Below are 10,875 nucleotides of genomic sequence, written 5' to 3' on the forward strand. Positions count from 1 at the left end.
TCATTTTATATAACAGCACTGAGAAATATTAAAGGATGTAATATGTCTATTAAACATTTTTAAAGCCCTAGAAAATATAAGTATGAAATATGATGATAGTAATTCAATTTTATTTCTTATTGTTGAGGAACAAACATTGACAGCTATCTGGAATATTCTAGAGAGTCAAAGGTGTGGTTTCCTGGGGAAAAATCAACTGTACCCTCTAAACATTAGAACTTCAGGATGGCTTGGTAGCCAGACAGTGCCAGGATGTCCAAATAGAGTCAGGGGATCAAGAACATGATTGAGTGCATTCTGGGTTTTTTGTACATTTTTAATTTCACTCACTCATTTTCTCTATGGTTTTAATGTGTTTAAATTTGTGCAGCTCCAAAGTCTGACCAGAGATTGAAGGCTATGCATCTTATAGGAAAACAATCACAGAATATGCTGAAGACTCAAGCTCCCTTATCCCAGAGTCACCAGAAACAGGGCATTAGGGGAGATAAATCACTAGATGTCAGACATCTGGGATCTGCCTTTAACTCTAGCAGCCCTAATGACCGTGGTCAGATCTTTTAATCTGCATTTTCTCACCTGATCTCTAGTAGATAGATTATATAGATTGTGCTCTGAATTGATCATTTGTTGTTTTCAGTAACCTACATTTTCGTTTGTTGATAGTAAGAATTATGTCTTTGAGGTAGAGGCAACATCCTTCCCCATCCATATTTCACATGTAGGGGCAGTGCTGACGTCTCCCAATCCTAAGCAGTCTCCCCAGTTAGTAGTAGACCCAGAAATCGGGACCTTCCACTAGACAGGCTAAAGCAACCTAAGTAAGCCCAGTGAGCTTTTATCATTTGTAGTTGGAATAGCCCTAAATAACAGGACCTCAAATAAGACTATAAACACAAAGATTATATTATTCTGATAATCTGAATAAATCACTTCCATTGCTGTCTGTTGCCCTTTGACACAGATATACTACTTCTGACTCATAATTCATATACTTCATCAAAGTGATGTTTTATCATATACCTAGCCACAGCAATCAGAAAAAGAAATAAAAAGTATCCAAAATGGAAGAGAAGAAATAAAATTGTTCCTATTTGCTGATGATACAATACTATATATAAAAACCCAAAAGTCTCCACCAAAAACTATTAGAACTAATAAAGGAATTTAATAAAGCTGCAGGATATAAGATTAATATACAGAAATCTGTTGCTTTTCTATACACTACCAATGAATTATCAGAAAAAGAAAGCAAAAAATAAAACCCATCTAAAAACCCAACAAAAACAATAAAATACCTAGGAATATATTTAACCAAGGAGATGAAAGACATATACTATGAAAACTGTAAGAGAGGAAGTAACCTAAAGGTTATACAAAGAAAAGATAGTGCATGTTCTTGGTTTGGAAGAATTAAAATTGGTCTCACTTCATATAAATATTTTGTTTCATTCTTTGTTGTAGACCTTTTATGTGTTCAAGTAATTATTCCTTGTGTATTAGCTTCCTTAAGTCCAAGTTCAAAATTTATATCCCCTAAGAACTTGAGTTCATCATAGAAACAAAGGCTTATAAGCCATTTTTTTTTTTAAAGGTTTAGACATCTTTAATAACAATTTTACACATTTATCAGCAAAATATTTAGGAGATCGGAACTGGTTTAATAGGAATAAAATGTTCTTAATCCAGCTTATTTTGAAAATTCAGGACAATCATTTTTACAACATTAATTTTTCCTATTATAAAAGTAATACATGCTTCTTGGAGATAATTTGGAAAATGTAAATGTAGAAAGTAAACAATTGGCAATAAAGTTACCACTACAAAATACCTTTTCCTTTTTTTTTTTTTTTTTTACTTAATAGTACATGTTTTAATTGGCTCTTTGTATTTATTTAAATTGCTTTCTTTTTTTTTATTTTTTTTATTTTTTATTTTTTTTTTAATTTTATTTTATTTTTAAACTTAACATAACTGTATTAGATTTGCCAAATATCAAAATGAATCCGCCACAGGTATACATGTGTTCCCCATCCTGAACCCTCCTCCCTCCTCCCTCCCCATTCCATCCCTTTGGGTCGTCCCAGTGCACCAGCCCCAAGCATCCAGTATCGTGCATCGAACCTGGACTGGCAACTCATTTCATACATGATATTTTACATGTTTCAATGCCATTCTCCCAAATCTTCCCACCCTCTCCCTCTCCCACAGAGTCCATAAGACTGTTCTATACATCAGTGTCTCTTTTGCTGTCTCGTACACAGGGTTATTGTTACCATCTTTCTAAATTCCATATATATGCGTTAGTATACTGTATTGGTGTTTTTCTTTCTGGCTTACTTCACTCTGTATAATAGGCTCCAGTTTCATCCACCTCATTAGAACTGATTTCAAATGTATTCTTTTTAATGGCTGAATAATACTCCATTGTGTATATGTACCACAGCTTTCTTATCCATTCATCTGCTGATGGACATCTAGGTTGCTTCCATGTCCTGGCTATTATAAACAGTGCTGCGATGAACATTGGGGTACTCGTGTCTCTTTCCCTTCTGGTTTCCTCAGTGTGTATGCCCAGCAGTGGGATTGCTGGATCATAAGGCAGGTCTATTTCCAGTTTTTTAAGGAATCTCCATACTGTTCTCCATAGTGGTTGTACTAGTTTGCATTCCCACCAACAGTGTAAGAGGGTTCCCTTTTCTCCACACCCTCTCCAGCATTTATTACTTGTAGACTTTTGGATCGCAGCCATTCTGACTGGTGTGAAATGGTACCTCATAGTGGTTTTGATTTTATTGACTTTGGATTGGCTAAATATAAACAGATTTCTAAGATGAAGGGATATAACTTTAAATAGAGATGAGATATAAACAAATGTGTAATATTTGATGATGCCAAATTACTACAGCCAGATGAATGAACATGACATTTTCCACTCTAGATAATGCAGAAACATCTTTCAGTAAACATTGCTGCCTTCTGCAGCCATGAAATTAAAAGATGCTTACTCCTTGGAAGGAAAGTTATGACCAACCTTGATAGCATATTCAAAAGCAGAGACATTACTTTGCCAACAAAGGTTCGTCTAGTCAAGGCTATGGTTTTTCCTGTGGTCATGTATGGATGTGAGAGTTGGACTGTGAAGAAGGCTGAGCGCCGAAGAATTGATGCTTTTGAACTGTGGTGTTGGAGAAGACTCTTGAGAGTCCCTTGGACTGCAAGGAGATCCACCCAGTCCATTCTGAAGGAGATCAGCCCTGGGATTTCTTTGGAAGGAATGATGCTAAAGCTGAAACTCCAGTACTTTGGCCACCTCATGCGAAGAGTTGACTCATTGGAAAAGACTCTGATGCTGGGAGGGATTGGGGGCCAGAGGAGAAGGGGACGCCAGAGGATGAGATGGCTGGATGGCATCACTGACTCAATGGAACTGAGTCTCAGTGAACTCTGGGAGTTGGTGATGGACAGGGAGGCCTGGCGTGCTGCGATTCATGGGGTCGCAAAGAGTCGGACACGACTGAGCGACTGACCTGATGTGATCTGATCTGATAGGTTTCCTTTCTTGTGTTTTGAGCAGAATTTTTATATTGATTTTGTTTTTCTTTTGAAATTGCATCATAAGGGATATAGATGAAATCTTGTCTAAAGACATGTTAATGAGTAACATAATGTGACTAACAGCCATTGTTGAAATCCTGGTGATTATTTTTCCATGTTTTAAAATTTCATTTTCTCATCACAAGTACTTTTTATAGGAAGAATCAAGTAATGCACCCTTTGGCTTTTGGTATTTTTCTATTTCATTAAGTTTTGAGTAGGAAATTAGTTTATTTATAGCACAAATATATATGCAGTTTTTTTCTCATGTGTTAGGCACTTTGCTAGTGTAAGACGATGCCCCATCTAATTTGATGAATTGCTATGTAATCATCTATTTTTTCACAGATTAAAGTATTTTAGGAAAAAGAAGTGCACTAAAAGTTAAGAAGACAAAATCCTTACTTGGTATTTATATCTTATGTACTTTGCCTAACTAGTGAAAATCTCTCTGAACAATTTAAAATTTATAAATTAATATTATCTTTGTAGAAATAAAGTTTAAGACAGGCATCAGTTTTTTTTTCTATCTGCTATCAAATAATCTTATAACCTAAATTTAGATGTACACTTAGATATACATCTTTGTTGCAATAATAATATAATTTTTAAGTTATTAAGTCTAGATTTTGAAATATTAGAGCCAAATTCATATTGGTGCTTTTCATAATTGAGCATTTTAATATATAACAGCTCTATCTTGTTTGAAAGTAACATTTCTGACCCCAAAGTTACCCAGAATCATCCAAAAATAAGTTTATCATGTGTTCCTAAAAAAATGGTACAAGAGAAGGAAATTAGGTGGCCTTACCTTGCTTTTTCAATTGAATATTTTACGATATTCAACTACCAAAAAATGAAGTTATTCATTCTAAAAATGTTACCCTTTATGTGAAACACAGTTACAAAATATATCAGCATAAGGTAGAAACAATTTAAGCCATGTGACATTAGTTTTCTGATTTCTATAGAGTACCCAACTGGTCCATCCCAGAGGAGATCAGTCCTGAGTGTTCATTGGTGGGACTGATGTTGAGGCTGAAACTCCAATACTCTGGCCACCAGATGCAAAGAGATGACTTGTTTGAAAAGACCCTGATGCTGGGAAAGATTGAGGGCAGGAAGAGAAGGGGAGGACAGAGGATGAGATGGTTGGATGGCATCACCAACTCAATGGACATGGGTTTGGGTGGACTCCGGGAGTTGGTGATGGACAGGGAGGCCTGGTGTGCTGCGGTTCGTGGGGTCACAAAGAGTCAGACATGACTGAGCGACTGAACTGAACTGAACTGATAAAGTACCCAGTAGAAGGATGTTGATATATCCCAGTCACTGGTACCATCAATAATAAATCATTAGCTGTCATGAGCCTCCTAAATCCCAGGCTGAAATAGTGAACTAGTTGAATATGTAAAGCAAGGCCAAAGGTGGAAGCTATAGCAATTTATCTACCTTATTGATGTTCTGCTTTTCATTAAGTAGTGCTGATTGTATTGAGACTGATTTCAATATATTATATTTGGGTTTAAGAGGAAATTGAGAGTTTGTCCCAGATGCTGGAAAAATTCACACACATATGCAATCATAGAGAATCAAAATATTAATTTTTGGCTGCATTGAATTATAAAATGAAAATTATACCTCTCCCCTCCCCGCACCAAAGAAGCTAAAAGTTATATAAGGGCTGTAAATGAACCATTCATATTGCCAGAGATCTGGATTAAATACTGCCCACACTGTTGAAGCATTAAGAAAAATTTCAGGATGGGGAACACATGTATACCTGTGGCGGATTCATTTTGATATTTGGCAAATCTAATACAGTTATGTTAAGTTTAAAAATAAAATAAAATTTAAAATAAAATAAAATAAAAAAAAAAAAAAGAAAAATTTCAAATAATAATGTATTAGAATTGAAGAGCAGTGCTTTCAAAATTTCTGTTGGGAAGCACATTTCATACTTTCACTTTCAACTTGAAGATTGTGCATAGAACCATCATCACACAATAGAGGCTTTGTAGATTATAGTTTCCAAGTAGTAGACAGAAGAATGTTGTTCTTTGAAATGCCTATTCTGCAATCAAGAAGAGTTGGATTATCTACTAACTTTTCTTTTTCAGTAATAGAAGTTTTGAAATTAAACTTAAAAAAAAAAGTTTCTAGAATCTATACTTGTGGTTTGCCAGAAAAGAAAGTGTTTGCCTAATGTTTTTTTCCTAATATTCAAACAAATAATTTAGTAAAAGTATGAATAAATATAGTGAAGGCTTGTTGTTGTTGTTCAGTAACTAAGTCATGTCCAACCTTTTGCAACCCCATGGACTGCAGCATGCCAGGTTTCCTGTTCTTCACCATCTCCAGAAGCTATTCAAATTCATGACCATAGAGTCGCTGATGCCATCCAACCGTCTCGCCTTCTGTAGTCCCCTTCTCTTCCCACCTTCAATCTTTCTCAGCATCAGAGTCTTTTCTAATGAGTTGGCTCTTCACATCAGGTGGCCAAAGTATTGGAGCTTCAGCTTCAGCATCAGTCCTTCCAATGAATATTCAGGATTGATTTCCTTAGGATTGATTGTTTTGACTTCCTTGTAGTCCAAGGGACTCTCAAGAGTCTTCTCCAATACCACAGTTCAAAAGCATCAATTCTTTGGCTCTCAGCCTTCTTTATGGTCCAACTCTTACATTCATACATGACTACTGGAAAAACCATAGCTTTGACTATACAGATTTTGTTGGCAAAGTAATGTCTCTGCTTTTTAATACACTGTATAGGTTTGTCATAGCTTTTTTTCCAAAGCAGCAAGCGTTTTTTAATTTCATGGCTGCAGTCACCATCTGCACTGATTTTGGAGCCCAAGAAAATAAAGTCTGTCACTGTTCCTATTGTTTCCCCATCTATTTGCCATGGATTGATGGGACCAGATACCATGATCTTTGTTTTCTGAATGTTGAGCTTTAAGTCAACTTTTTCACTCTCCTCTTTCACTTTCATCAAGAGGCTCTTTAGTTCTTCTTCTCTTTCTGCCATAATGGTGGTGTCATCTGCATATCTGAGGTTATAGATATTTCTCCCTGCAATTTGCTTCAGCTTGTGCTTCATCCAGGCTGGTGTTTTGCATGATGTACTCTGCATATAAGAAAAATAAGCAAGATGACAGTATAAAGGCTTGACATACTCCACGCCCAATTTTGAACCAGTATGTTGTTCCATGTCCGGTTATAATTGTTGCTTCTTGACCTGCATACAGATTTCTCAGGAGGCAGCTAAGTTAATCTGGTATTCCCATCTCTTGAATAATTTTCCTGTGTGTTGTCATCCACATAATCAAAGGGTTTAGCATAGTCAATGAAACAGCAGTAGATGTTTTTCAAGAATTCTCTTGCTTTTTCTAAGATCCAAAAGATGTTGGCAATTCAAACTCTGGTTCCTCTGCCTTTTCTAAATCAAGTTTGAACATCTGGAAATTCTCAGTTCAAGTACTTTTGAAGCCCGGCTTGGAGGATTTTGAGCAACACTTTGTTAAATTGTGAGATGAAGGCAATTGTGCAGTGATTTGAACATTCTTTGGCATTGCCTTTCTTTGGGATTGGAATGAAAAATGACATTTTCCTGTCCTGGGCCACTGCTTAGTTTTCCAAATTTGCTGGAATATTGAGTGTAGCACTTTCACAGCATCATCTTTTAAGATTTGAAATAGCTCTATTGGAAACCCACCACTTCCACTAGCTTTGTTCATACCGATGCTTCCTGAGACCCACTTGACTTTGCACTCCAAGATGTTTGGCTCTCGGTGAGTGATCACAGCATTGTGGTTATCTGGTCATAAAGATCATTTTCATATAGTTCTTCTGTGTATTCTTGCCCCCTCTTCTTAATATCTTCTGCTTCTGTTAGGCCCTTACCATTTCTGTCCTTTATTGTGCCCATTTTTGCAGGAAATATTCCCTTCAGTTCAATCTCTCAGTCATGTCTGACTCTTTGTGACCTCATGGACTGCAGCACGCCAGGCCTCCCTGTCCATCACCAACCCCCGGAGTTTACTCAAACTCCTGTCCATTCAGTCGGTGATACCATCCAACCATCTCACCCTCCCTCATCCCCTTCTCCTCCCGTCTTCAATCTTTCCCAGCATCAGGGTCTTTTCCAATGAGTCAGTTCTTTGCATCAGGTGGCCAAAGTATAGGAGTTTCAGCTTCAACATCAGTCCTTCCAATGAATATTCAGGATTGATTTCTTTAGGATTGATTGTTTTGACTTCCTTGTAGTCCAAGGGACTCTCAAGAGTCTTCTCCCATACCACAGTTCAAAAGCATCAATTCTTTGGCTCTCAGGCTTCTTTACAGTCCAACTCTCACATCCATACATGACCACTGGAAAAACCATAGCCATGACTAGACGGACCTTTGTTGGCAAAGTAATGTCTGCGTTTCAATATGCTGTCAGGTTGGTCATAACTTTCCTTCCACGGAGTAAGCGTCTTTTAATTTCATGGCTGCAGTCACCATCTGCAGTGATTTTGGAGCCCAGAAAAATAAAGTCTGACACTGTTTCTGTTTCCCCATCTATTTCCCATGAAGTGATGGGACCAGATGCCATGATTTTCGTTTTCTGAATGTTGAGCTTTAAGCCAACTTTTTCACTCTCCTCTTTCACTTTCATCAAGAGGCTTTTTAGTTCCTCTTCACTTTCTGCCATAAGGGTAGTGTAATCTACATATCTGAGGTTATTAATATGTCTCCAGGAATCTTGATTCCAGCTAGTGCTTCTTCCAGCCCAGCGTTTCTCAGGATGTATTCTGCATATAAGTTAAATACACAGGGTGACAATATACAGCCTTGACATACTCTTTTTCCAATTTCAACCAGTCTGTTGTTCATTGTCCAGTTCTAACTGTTGCTTCCTGACCTGCATACAGGTTTCTCAAGAGACAGGTCAGGTGGTCTGGTATTCCCATCTCTTTCAGAATTTTCCACAGTTTATTGTGATCCACACAGTCAAAGGCTTTGGCAAAGGCAATAAAGCAGAAATAGATGTTTTTCTGGAAACTTCTTGCTTTTTCCATGATCCAGCAGATGTTGGCAATTTGATCTCTGGTTCCTCTGCCTTTTCTAAAACCAGCTTGAACATCTGGAAGTTCATGGTTCACATACTGCTGAAGCCTGTCTTGGAGAATTTTGAGCATTACTTTCCTAGCGTGTGAAATGAGTGCAATTGTGTGGTAGTTTGAGCATTCTTTGGCATTGCCTTTCTCTGGGATTGGAATGAAAACTGACCTTTTCTAGTCCTGTAGCCACTGCTGAGTCTTCCAAATTTGCTGGCATATGATTGCAGCACTTTCTCAGCATCATCTTCCAGGATTTGGAATAGCTCAACTGGAATTCCATCACCTTCACTAGCTTTGTTCCTAGTGATGCTTTCTAAGGCCTACTTGACTTCACATTCTAGGATGTCTGGCTCTAGGTGAGTGGTCACACCATTGTGATTATCTTGGTCGTGAAGATCTTTTTTGTAGTTCTTCTGTGTATTCTTGCCATCTCTTCTTAATATCTTCTGCTTCTGTTAGGCCCATACAATTTCTGTCCTTTATTGAGCCCATCTTTGCATGAAATGTTCCCTTGGTATCTCTAATTTTCTTGAAGAGATCTCTAGTCTTTCCCATTCTGTTGTTTTCCTCTACTTCTTTGCATTGATCGCTGACGAAGTCTTTCTTATCTCTCCTTGCTATTCTTTGGAACTCTGCATTCAGATGCTTATATCTTCCCTTTTCTCCTTTGCTTTTTACTTCTCTTCTTTTCACAGCTATTTGTAAGTCCTCCTCAGACAGACATTTTGCTTTATTGCATTTCTTTTCCATGGGGATGGTCTTGATCCCTGTCTCCTGTACAATGTCATGAACCTCCGTTCATAGTTCATCAGGCACTCTGTCTATCAGATCTAGTCCCTTAAATCTATTTCTCACGTCCACTGTATAATCATAAGGGATTTGATTTAGGTCATACATGAATGGTGTAGTGGTTTTCCCTACTTTCTTCATTTTAAGTCTGAATTTGGCAATAAGGAGTTCATGATCTGAGCCACTGTTGGCTCCTGGTTTTGTTTTTGTTGACTGTATAGAGCTTCTCCTTCTTTGGCTGCAAAGAATATAATCAATCTGATTTTGGTGTTGACCATCTGGTGATGTCCATGTGTAGAGTCTTCTCTTGTGTTGTTGGAAGAGGGTATTTGCTATGACAGTGTGTTCTCTTGGCAAAACTCTATTAGTCTTTGCCCTGCTTCATTCCGTATTCCAAGGCCAAATTTGCCTGTTACTCCAGGTGTTTCTTGACTTCCTACTTTTGCATTCCAGCCCCCTATAATGAAAAGGATATCTTTTTAGGGTGTTAGTTCCAAAAGGTCTTATAGGTCTTCATAGAACCATTCAACTTCAGCTTCTTCAGCAGTATGGGTTGGGGCATAGACTTGGATTACTGTGATATTGAATAGTTTGCCTTGGAAACGAACAGAGATCATTCTGTCGTTTTTGAGATTGCATCCAAATACTGCATTTTGGACTCTTTTGTTAACCATGATGGCTACTCCATTTCTTCTAAGGGTTTCCTGCCCACAGTAGTAGATATAATGGTCATCTGAGTTAAATCCACCCATTTCAGTCCATTTTAGTTCGCTGATTCCTAGAATGTCAACATTCACTCTTGCCATCTCCTGTTTGACCACTTCTACTTTGCCTTGATTCATAGACCTGACATTCCAGGTTCCTATGCAATATTGCTCTTTACAGCATCAGACCTTGCCTCTATCACCAGTCATGTCCACAGTTGGGTATTATTTTTGCTTTGGCTCCATCCCTTCATTCTTTCTGAGTTATTTCTCCACTGACCTCCAGTAGCACATTGGGTACCTACTGACCTGGGGAGTTTCTCTTTCAGTACCCTATCATTTTGCCTTTTCATATGGTTAGGATCAGTAAATCTTTAATCCAATTTTCTGTGGAATGGTAAGCCTGTGTTCCCTCCCTGTAGTTTGCCCCGAAGCCAAGCTCTGGTAGGGGTAATGGCAGTAATGGTAACCTCCCTCTAGAGGACTTATGCCAGCACACCCAGCACTGTTGCAGTCTGTGCCCCTGACCCTGGAACAGACCACTTTCAACCCCTACGTCCACTGGAAACTCCCAGACACTCACAGGCAAGTCTGGCTCAGTCTCTTGTGGTGTCACTTCTCCTGTCTCCTGGGTCCTGGTGTGCACAAGCTTTTGTTTGTGGCTTCTGTGAATTACGGTT

This window comes from Bubalus kerabau, chromosome 1, assembly GCF_029407905.1.
Source record: "Bubalus kerabau isolate K-KA32 ecotype Philippines breed swamp buffalo chromosome 1, PCC_UOA_SB_1v2, whole genome shotgun sequence".
In the NCBI taxonomy this organism is placed as follows: domain Eukaryota; kingdom Metazoa; phylum Chordata; class Mammalia; order Artiodactyla; family Bovidae; genus Bubalus; species Bubalus kerabau.